Source organism: Onychomys torridus, chromosome 2 (genome assembly GCF_903995425.1).
Source record: "Onychomys torridus chromosome 2, mOncTor1.1, whole genome shotgun sequence".
Taxonomy (NCBI): Eukaryota; Metazoa; Chordata; class Mammalia; order Rodentia; family Cricetidae; genus Onychomys; species Onychomys torridus.
In genome coordinates this window covers 107,276,997-107,289,096 of record NC_050444.1, presented here as the reverse complement: position 1 = coordinate 107,289,096, position 12,100 = coordinate 107,276,997, and positions in this window count along the sequence as shown.

Sequence of the window (12,100 nt, the reverse complement as noted above, 5' to 3'; positions counted from 1 at the left end):
AGTTGCCAGTTATCCTAGAGATAAGTTTCACTGTTGCCCCCTAGGCTATACCTTGTCATGCTAGACATTGTTGCGGCTTATAGGCTTTACAACAGGGTAGAAATTTCAATTGCTTTTCTTTCTTGACATCTTGAATGGCATCTTCAGCTGCTACAAGAGCTAGTCCTCAAGGAGGAGACTTCCAGGTCAATATCCGCTTAATTCCCCCAGCCTTGTGTCCTAAGTGTGTGGTGTCTTCAACTTACCTTCACATTTTGGGAAACAGCCAAGGGCAGCAGCAATAGCCTATATTATTTTGGGAGTCTCTTTAACTCCTTTCACCAAGCACTAGAAGATACATTACATATTCTTGGCTCTCAGGTTTTCCTTAGGTAATCTATGGCTCTTGGGGGAGGGGGCATTATCACCACAAGAGGGGTAACATCATTAATAGTATTTACATAAGCATTCACTGATATACTATAGATGTGTGTATTTATGTAAATATAGAATAATTTGTTTTTCTATGGCTTTTTCAATCATCCTTCATGAATCCTCCATCTCCCTTAGGATTGCCTGTCTTCTCCCCTGATAAAATCGTTCCTCGCTTTCCTTATTTCCCCATTCACAGCACCTGTGTCTACTTGCCCTCTCCTCTTTTCCAGACCACCACCCTACATGGTACTTTTGACTTTCCTAGTTTCTGTGATTACTCTAGGTTACATACATCTAGCGACTGGGAGCTAGAATTTACATATAAAAGATAAATGTAACATTTGTCTTACTAGGTCTGGATTACTCAGTATGGTTCTTTGTAATTCTAAACATTTACCTTCAAATTTCATGATTTCATTTTTTTGCAGCTAAATAGAATTCCAAAGTAGATATGTACCACATTTTCATTATCCATTCATTAGCTGAAGGACTTTTAGGTTGTTTCCATTTCTTAACTATTTTCAAGAGTGGCAATGAACATGGCTAAGCAAGTATCTATGGAGTATGATGTCAAGTCTTTTGGGCATGTGAGAGTTTTATAGTTGTGTCATATCACAATACAGAGGATTACGATGAGAAGGTTGAGAATTTAAACAAAATTCTCTATTAGACTTTTTAAACTGTAAATTCAAGATCGAAATTGTAGCTGAAGTATCATGTGGCTTGCAGCTTGCAGGATTTTTTTCTTCCAATGTAGCCATAATCAGAGAGAAAGAGAGAGAGAGAGAGAGAGAGAGAGAGAGAGAGAGAGAGAGAGAGAATAATTTGTGGACGTATCACTTGATTAGTTAATCCTTTCAGTATTTTTACGTTTGACACTAAGTAAGCTACTAATAAAATAACTCAATCAAAATTATTTGGTTTGGTTTTAATAATTTTCAGATTATTAAATCTCCTGGTTGTCACCTAATTAAATGGTCAACCCTGGTGCACATGTTTTCTGTTGAAGATTTTTGTGAGTAGTGTTTGACCCTGTTTGGAAAGGCATCACTAAATACATGGTGTAGAGGCTGGGGGAAAAGTGTAGTTGACACATATCTGTAGAACCTATCAGATTAGTCTTGGTTATCATTCTGGCTCTGAGGTCTCCAGAATATCTATAGACACCAAACATGAGTATAAAACTCTCCATGGCTTTCTCATTACCTTTACCAATTTTGTTGTTTGAGTTTCTTTGTCTAAATCACAGGATCCTCCTGCCTTTATTGCTTTAGATAGAAGTAGTATTTGATAATGACATGGTGCAGTGATGACATAGTTCTAAAGGAAAATTAATTTTCATTAAAGAAGTTGCATATGAATTTATCATGGGTGATTTAAATGAATTTATATATTTTGAATTTACTGTTTTGGTCTTCCTAGTGAGCACTTCATTTTATATGTTCTGATTTATTTGTAGACGATATTTCCAGGGCATGAAAAATTTTGATACTTATTTTGTTCGTAGATAGTAAAATAACTCCTTGCTTTTAAGTAACTTGTTCTAAAGCACATATTTAATCAGAGAGAAAATCTTGTAGCATTTTCTACTTTCATACATATTTTTATCACAGAAATATCAGAATATTATTAAAGATAGCAGATAAGGCTTTCCATTATTAGAGGAAATAACACAGAGCTCAGATAGTAAATCTCAGGGTGTTTGTGGCCCAATTATTATTAAAAGCCACCTGCTTTATTAAACAAGTAATAGTTATGGAGAATTATGAAAAGACATATAGGTTAACTATCTGTGCAGACAATTAAGATTCATTGTTGCAACAAGTGCTAGTGGCTATAAGGCAAAGGCTGAACAACTCAGTATGGAGCCCTACAGAACTTCATTAATCTTCATATTAATGAAATGGTGTTTTTCTTCAAAAGTTGCAATGTTGGCAAATGATTTTTCTCTGCTTATCACTCCTATGTAATTTAGATAACCCCTTTTGATAGGCTCTGTCGTAAATATTTTATGAATGAGAAATAAAATGTGGCAGAAATTATTGAATGACTAATTATAACCACATAGCTAAACATGCATCCCATTTATTTTTACTTCCATAAAACACAAAATATATATGACTGAGTATATGATTTATGCAAGTCTTAAAGACCATTTCAGTTGTGTATTGTTCTGCAAACACCACTCATATTTCCTCATTTTTATTAGCTTATAAATTAGGATACAGAATAATGAGTTTCATTATATCATTTTTATATATCCTTTTTATTGATCTTCCTTATCTACTCCCCTCCGCCCCTGTCCCTCTACTCTCTCCTTCTAACCTCCTACTTCCTCCTATACATAGAGCAGCACAAGCTTCTGCTTTTATATCATGTATATTCTATTATCCTCTTTCTACATCTTTCCATAAGACATGCTTTGCATTTTCCAGGGGCCCCTTTCTAGTTTTATGACATACCCTCTTAAATATAAAGGCATATATAAAAATTAAAATCTTAGATATATATATATATTCTTTCATATATATACTTATGTAAATGGAATAACCAAATGACAGGGGAGAGAAAACCTCAAACAGACATCTCTCACCATTAGTGCCAGAAATGGTTTACATCTAATTGAGCTGTTGGCCTAAGGGTTCCCATATAATCCCACTAAACTTAGGCTGTTTCCAACTCTATTTGTTACTCTCCACAAACTGATGGTAAGGTGCTGTTGCTGAAGACAACACTTACACAATTCATTGAACATGGAGAAATTAAGCTGGTACCAAAGCAGAGCCTTCACTCCACTGACTAGTGTTCATGGTACTAGAAGGTACTCTGCATACTAACAAAGGAGAAACATAAACACCAACTCAGCTACAAGCCCTCCCATCTACAGTGGTTACCTCAATACAAGATGCAGTAGTGCAATAGTGGTACAAAACTTGTAGAAGTAACCAACCAATATCTGATGTGACCTAAGGCACACTCTATGAAATGGAACCCATCCCCAACACCGCTGTGGTGGCCAAGAAGCTGAGACTATATAGGGTCAAGATCCTAGAGGAAAAACATTTGCTATTGTTCTTCTAAAGGAACATAGCAATACAAATAACTCCAAACCATATTCTATATTCATAGATGAGTGCGTTGCCCAGCCATCATCAGAGAAACTACCTCCTGCAGTAGATGGGAGCTAATACAGAGACCTACAACTGGACAATGTGAAGTGAGTGAAAGACCATTTAGAGTCAATCCTAAATGAGATATTATCACCACACCCCTCTGTTCAGGGATCAGGGAGCTATTCACAAGAGGAAACAGATTGATTATAAGAACCATAGGAGGTGGAAGATGCCAAGGAAGCAGTGCCTTCCAGACATATCATGACTAACACGTTTGAACTCCCAAGAGACTATAGCAGTATGCATATGGCCTGCATAGGTTGAAGCCAGACAGTGTCTCAGCACTGAGAGGGGAAAGTGGACATGACCTTCCATCCCCAACTAAGAAGCTATTTTAGATTAACAATGATTCACAAAGGAAGAAATAGTTTCTACAAGAGAGTCTCAATCGGTATAAAAGCCTCACTTATAAAAAAGTTAAATCATGAAAGAAATGTTAAGAATTGATTTAACCAATTCAAAAGTTGAGAAAAATACAAAATGTTTATATTTGCTGCTATTATTTTCATAAACAAATACTGAGAAGTGTATGTAAGAAAACTTAAGAATAAAATTAAAATTTTTGTAGATGGTAAAATTTGAGTTCTAACTTAGTTTCTTCTTTATTCTGTTCTTTTATTTATTTTTTGTATAATATATTACAATCATGATTGATAAATATCAACAATCATTAACTTGTAAGAAATTGATATCTTACATACTAAATTTATAATAATAACCTAAACTAGTTACTTCTATAATTCAATTTGTTTGTGTTTTTTACTGGACATGTTGGTGGAGTGAAGGAACCTCTGAGAATTCACATCTTGATCCACAACCATGAGGCTAGGGAAACAGAAGACTAGTAATAGCACAAGCCTTTTGAAACTTCAAATCCCACCCTAATGACAACCTCTTCCAACAATGTCACACTTCATATTTCTACCCAAACTGTTCCATCAACTAGGGACCAAATATTCAAACATATGAACTTACCTATGGGGCGGGGGGGATTTTCATTCAAACCACCACAGGTTTCCTATTTTGTCTGCTAGAATTATATGTTATATTTATGTACATTGAACAACATGCTTGATGAGAACTTGGGAAAAACTTATTTAGTGCATGTATATAGTGATACTTTATTTGTATTAAAATGTGATTTTATTTATATGTTAATAAAGTTGCCTTGAGGTCAGAGCAAGCCAGGGCAGAAACTGGGTGGTAGTGGTGCACACCTTTAATCCCAGCACTTGGCAGGCAGAGCTAGGTAGATCTCTGTGTGTTCAAGGACACAGCCAGCATGGCAGACATACACCTTTAATCTCAATAGCAACCATAGAAGACCTGGAGGTCTGTACAAACAGGCAGTGACGAGGAGGTCATGTGGCTGGGTTTACAACCAATGAGAAAACAGAACAGAAAATCTATAAAAAAGATAGGACACACAGAGGTAGCTCTCTTGCGGAGAGGAAGAACAGCAGAAGCAGTGAAGGGTAAGGTTTTCCGCTCTTGCTCTGACCTCGTGGTTTTTAACTCTGCAATTGGTTCTGTGTTTCTTATTTAACAAGCCGGTTACATCTACACATGTATCAATTTTTCTATAATTTGATGTAAAAGTGTTCTATTGATATCTGTTTTTACTAAAGAATTTCTTGTAGTTCTCTTAGGATAGTTTTAAAATGTTATTTTTTGTTCTATGTTTAGTAGATCTTTGAGAATTCCCTACAATGCATTTTGATCATATTTACCCTTACCCCCACTCATCCCAGATTCAGCATTCAGATCTCTTCATTGACTACCCAAATTTATATTTATATTTATATTTATAGCCTTCAAGTACAGTTGTTGCTATCCATATACTCTTGGGTATATAAACATCCACTAGATTATGGTCAGCCCATCGGAGACAATACTCTTAAAGAAAATTGACTCTCCCAACAGCCAATAGTGACCTTGGTAGGTAGGATTTAATGCTGACCTCACCTCTCCATGCTGGAATTTTATCTGGCTTGTGCTTGTACAAAACTTATCTGTGGTGTATCAAATGCTTTGGATTCTTATGTAAAATGAGTCTGCTCTATCTGAGTCACTCTTACAGTCTCTACAGCTCCTCTTCCACAATGATTCATGAACCTCGGGGATAGGCTTATGGCATAGATGTCCCTGTTAGAACTGAATTCATAAACTCCAGCACGTTGATCAGTTATGGGTCTCTGTGTTAACTGCCATTTGTTGCAAATATAACCTTCTCTGAATTAGGCTAAATCGTAGCTGGAAGTTTTCCTGTGTCCCAGCAGGCCAGTGGTCAGGACAAATCTCTTCCACTCACGTCCCACAAGTAAACACACACAGGCTTATATTAATTATAACTTCTTGGCCATTATCTCAGACTTATTACTGACTAGCTCTTATACTTAAATTAACCCATAATTCTTATCTATGTTTAGCCACATGGCTTGGTGCCTTTTCCAAGTTCTGCCTTGTCATCTTGCTTTCTCTTTGTTTGGCAGGCAACTCCTGATTCAGCCCTCTTCTTCCCAGAACTCTCCTTATCAGGTTATTCCGCCTATACTTACTGCCTGACTACTGGCCAATCAGCATTTTATTTATCAACCAATCAGAGCAACACAGCATACAGAATGACATTCCACAGCACTGAATGATTAATTGATGGTTCTAACAATAAGTCTTTAGGAGTGAGTTCAATACTATGCCCAGCACATTTAGTTGGAGTAAAAGGAGTGTGCTCTCCTCCAAGCCCTAAGCACTGCCTAGCCCCATCAAGACCCAGTTCTAGGTATACATTTTAAGCTAAATCCAATCAGAAAGTCATTTATTATTCCTCTGATATTCATGCCACAATTGTACCAGTAGCCAAGTCTTACCAGGCCAGTCCTTATTATAGATGACAAGGTTTCTTCTGGTATCATGTGTAGCTTTTTCCACATCTACAAAAGCCAACTAGTAAGGGTGAAGCTTCCAGATGAGTACAAGCTTGATTTCTCTGTTATCTTTGATACAAGTGCCTCACTTTCTCTCTTTGTTTCCTTTATGTGTATGAGTGTCTTCCTGTATATATGTACTGCACCATATATGTACCTGGTGCCTCAAGAGATTAGAAGAAGGGGGAAAATTCCCCTAAACCTGGAGGTATAGATAGTTGTGAGATGCCAGGTGGGTGCTGGGAACTAAACTCAGGTTGTCTGTAAGAGCAGTAAGTACTCTTAACTGCTCAGTCATTTATTTTCTGCCCCTCAAGTCATTTTAAAAAATTGTTTTAAAATTATGTGTCTATGAGTAGGAGTCCACTGAGAGCAATGACATCAGATATGCCATGTGCTGGACTTCTAGGTAGTTGTGAGCTGTTCAATGTGGGTGCTGTAAAGCAAACTGTGATCTTCCATAAGAGTGATATGAGATCTTAATAGCTGACCCATCTTCCAGCCTCATAAAAATGTTTTTTCTTACACTTTGGAAAATATTTTCAAGATATAGAACTATGATATTACTGGCATTGAATTCCACATGTTCCTTTGAGGCTCATGAGAAGCAGAGTAATATTTGAATGTATTTTTCCCTACTAACAAGGTTGCTTTTCTGAAACTTTTAAATCTTATCTCTGATATCTGTTTCAATTATGTTTATGGGAATGAATTCTTTGTGGTTATCTTGTATCAGCTTTTTTTAAATCTATGGATCTTTGTTAATCATTTTTAAATTAAGTCATTTTTATTTTTAATGATGTTTTTCAAAGCCAATATTATCTTATAGTTTTACTTCTTCTAGAATCATGATGATACAAATTTAGGCCCTTTAATATTTTTTTCCAAAAGTTCTATTTCTTTACTAAAATATTTTACTTTGTGATATTCAAATACAGTCTGATTCATAGACAATCATCTCTATTTTTCTTTTAAATTGTTCCAAGATGTTTCAAAATTTTTGTTAGTGTCTTTTCTCAGTTTCTGACTTAAAACTTGCTTTCTCTTAATAGAATCCACAGTTTTGCTGTTAAGATTTTACTTAAGATGGGTTCTAAGGTTGTACATTATTCTTCCCTCACCCATTTTAACACTATTGCATTAAAGTATTTGTTAGAAACTCCAGCATCTGTAACATCTTTTCACTGGCATCTAGTGATTATCTCTTGACATGCAAGTTAAGATTTTCAAGATTCATTGTACACTGAACAATTTTAATTGATTCTTAAGCATTATAAATATTACATTATAAGATTTTGAGTTACATTTAAATCCTGTAGATAATGGTTATAATTATTTATATAAGTAAGTAACTTATATTTAGAAATGTATACTTACACATGTTTCTTTCAATTTCCCACCTTTAGGGAAAAAGTCTGTCCTATTACCATTGCACTATTGTTATACTTTTAAATAATGGTCATATCCTAGAAACGCTAGGGGAAATACTGATTATGAACCTCAAAGCTCTTATTCAAATTTGGCTCTGGACATGATTAGATTCAAACCACACCATTTTATTTAACCTTGCTCAATTATTAGTCCAATATTTTAAAATGGTGTCTAGCTGTTCAGATAAATTCCTAGTGTACCAGGAGGGTACATTCTGATAATTTAATAGAGGTGTGTTCATAAGCACCTATTATCATTAACTCAGTTCTCCAATATGTATTCCAATAAGAATTAAATCCTTGCATTTGTAGGTATAGATTAAAGGCTTGCTATGAGATTTTAGCTTTATTTTTTGTTTTAGTTTTGAAAATCTGGCTGAATTTTATGTTCCAATCAGAGGGAGATTATGAAAGGAAGCAAACATTTGTTTCTGCATAATGAGAAGTTGAGTAAGTTAAAAATCAAGACTCAAAAACATAAGATCAGTATCCTATAAAGGTATCAAAATGGACATAAACAATTGCCTTTTGAAATAAAAAAACTATATTTCAGAAGAAATCATTATATTATTCTTACCCTAAATAAATTCAGATTCCCAGAATCTTTTATACTAAGTTCTCCTATAAAAATTTGATTTGGGAAAAAATATTTGTAATTTGTGGTTCAAGTAGACAGTTGAACATGGCACCAGTAATGTATTTCTATTGTTCCTTTTTTGTTTTAATGACAGGTTATATGCTAGCCAAAATAATTACTCCATGTTTATTTCAACTGTTCACCCTTGGTAGAAAGAAATAGTCTATCCTACTACCATTGAAATATTGTTATACTTCTGAAACTAAGGGGTCATATTTTAGAAATGCTAGGGGAAATACTGATTATGAACCTCAAAGCTCTTATTCAAACTTGGCTCCCTTGTAGTGCAGGACATGCACACACCAGGTATAGCTATTGGTAAAAGACCATGCTGAGTGGTTAAGTCTCTGCTTGCTGTCTCTAAACCATTTGGCAGGCACAACAGTCTTCTTTTCCCTCGTAGATCTAAATTTGTCTCATTTGGCAAACAAATAGTAGGCCTCCATCAATTCAGAAATCCATCCCTGCATGCTTACTGGCAACTGTAAGCAAAAAAGGTGAAATTCAATTTAGTATCACAAATGTGTTTCTTACAATTCCAAATATGTAAAAAAAATTATTATATATCAAGGACAGAGGAAGATCGTTATTGATATCACTTGGTGTAATTTGATGATGACTAATTTCAGAACATAACAGATTTTATTTAGTCCTATATTTTGCTGGGAAATTTCTCTTCAAGATTAATGCAAAAGTCATTCTTTACAATATAAATTAAGTAATGTTCCTCCCAGGGCCCTAGGAATTCAGTAACACAAAGATCTGCCTGCTTTGCCTCCAAAGTGAGGGAGGAAAGAACTAGTTGCAGAACAGCCAGGGCTGCACAGAGAAGCCCTGTCTCAAAAACCTTTAAAAAAAAAAAAAAAAAAAAAAAAGAGCGGGAGTAGAAAAAAAGAAAAAGGAAAAAGAATTCAGGAAAATGAGATGGCTCAGTAGGCAGGGATGCTTACTGCCAAGGCTGATGGCCTGAGTTCAATCCCTGAAACCCAACTGTTAAAAGAAGAGAACTGACTCTCAAGGTTTTCCTTTGACTTACATGTCTATAATTTCTCTCTCTCTCTCTCTCTCTCTCTCTCTCTCTCTCTCTCTCTCTCTCTCACACACACACACACACACACACACACACACACACACACACACATACACGGAGAGAGATAAACACACAAACACATACACACACAAATAAATATAAAAATATTTAAAATTTTAAAGAATTTAAAAAATTATAGTTTATCCTTAAAGTATGGTTTTAAAAAGTCATGTTTCTTTGTATAATATGTTATCTTTATGATCACATGTTACTTTGTACAATATATTATCTTTCTGATCAAGAATGAGCTTCACTACCTACGAAATACAGAATATTAGGTCCTTTTTCAAAACCTTCTTATCAGAATCTCTGTGGAAATGAAGAATAGCAGGTAACTTGAATGCACACTAAAAGGAGAAAGGAATAACTGTAGGCAGAATTCATAAGAATCTTCCCACAGTTTGATGCTTCTAGTTATAATGACTATTATTCTTTTCATCTTGTGGCTGCATGTTTCTAAAATTATATCCTTTTAAAATTATTTTTGAGAATGTTGTACATGAACCCTCTATCTACATCATTCTTAACACTCTACTCCCCTTGAAGTTTATCCTATGTCCCTTCTCAAATTCAGTCTTTAATTATTATTGTAATTATATATATATATATATGTATATTATATAAGTATATGCCTATATAAATATGCATATGTGTATTTTCATACACACACATATGTATACATATATATACATATACATATACATATATATACATATACACATACACAGCATACTGAGTCCATTCCACCTAGTTTTTATATACTTGTGTCCATGGATAATCACCTTGGATTGGAAATCTATATGGGACCTTGTTCCTGGAGGAAACTAATTCTCCCTCAGCAACCATCTAAGGGTGGGGCCATGTGGAATTTCACTTGTCCATGTTGGTACTTCAACTGGTGTTGTCATTATTCTGACCTTGTTCAGGCAATACTGCTGTGATTTCAGGGGTATATCTTTCCTCTCATGCCGAGGGGACACTATCTAGCATCAGTCTTCTTGAGCCTCTTCTTGCAATCTTTCTTCCTGTTCATTTCTTCTTTTCATTTCCCACGAGCCTTAGATGTAAAGATCCATTGTAGATACATCAGTTGGAGTTAGAGTTGAGCACATACAGTCCTTTGTCCCTACTATTATGACTACTTGTGGATCTATGTAATGTCCTCTACATGCTGCAAAAATAAGTTTCATTGATGATAGGGGAGAGATACACTTAGCTGTAGAAATAAAGGTAAGTATTTAGAACATGTAAATTGTTTCTTTAGGAAAATGGCTGTAGAATGTTCTCCTCTCAGGTCTCTGACCACTCCAGTCATTGGTAATTGGCTAGGTTTGTAGTACCAGTAATGATTTCTCTACTGCTCAGTGGGTCATAAGTCCAATTATATAGCTCTTTATTACTCCCAAGATAAAAGTACCAGTATTACATTGTTGTGAATATCTTGCTGGTCCTGTTAATGCTAGGATTTGTAGGCTTTACATCTGTTTACAGATACCAATTTTTCACTCCCTTGACAACTTCAATAGAAACTTCTGATACTATCTATGAGAACTTGTCTCAAAGAGGAAGCTACTAGATTAGCTCCAGCTAAATTTCTCCAATATTATGTGTGAAGCCTGTGGCATTTTGAGCAAAGGGATCTTACTTAAAGTTCTGTAATGTAATCAGGGATAACACAGATAGCCCATATTGTTTTGGGACACTCATATATTCCTCTAACAAAAACCTCTAAGGGAAATTATCTGGGGTTCTTCTTAGATAGCACATGACTCTTGCAGGGAGCATCATCATCTCCCAGGGTATGAATATACACACATGTGTGTATGTGCAGGTCTGTATATACATGAACATATGCACACATAATTTCACATAAATGTATATATGTAAATATATGTTTTATATAATCTTATAAAATATTGTATTTCCCAATATCTTTTTCATACATCCTTAGTTACTTATTTTTCCTTCATTCTTTCTCTGTATTACCTACTCTCATCCTTCCAGTTAAGTTATTTCCCATTTTTCCTTTACCTACTTCATAATGCCTGCCTGCCTCCTAATATCCCCTTCATGGGAGCCCCTTCTTCCATCATCCCCCTATACTTTATATTTTCCTGTCTGCTTTAAAAACTTCAATCTATATGTAAAAAAGAAACTAAAGATCCAGAACTACAATGCACAAAAAGAAATGAGAGAGAGGGGAAAAAAGAGAGACAGAGACACAGAAAGAGAAAACATGCAATATTTTTCTTTCCGGGTCTCGAAAACCTCACTCAGCATAATATTTTCCAGTTACATCCATTTAGCTGCAAAATTTATGTTTTTGTTTTTCATTACAGATGAATAGTATTCCATAGTTTATATGTACCACATTTTCATTATCTATTCATCAAAGGACAGATAGTTTTTTTGTTTGGTTGTTTGGTTTTGGG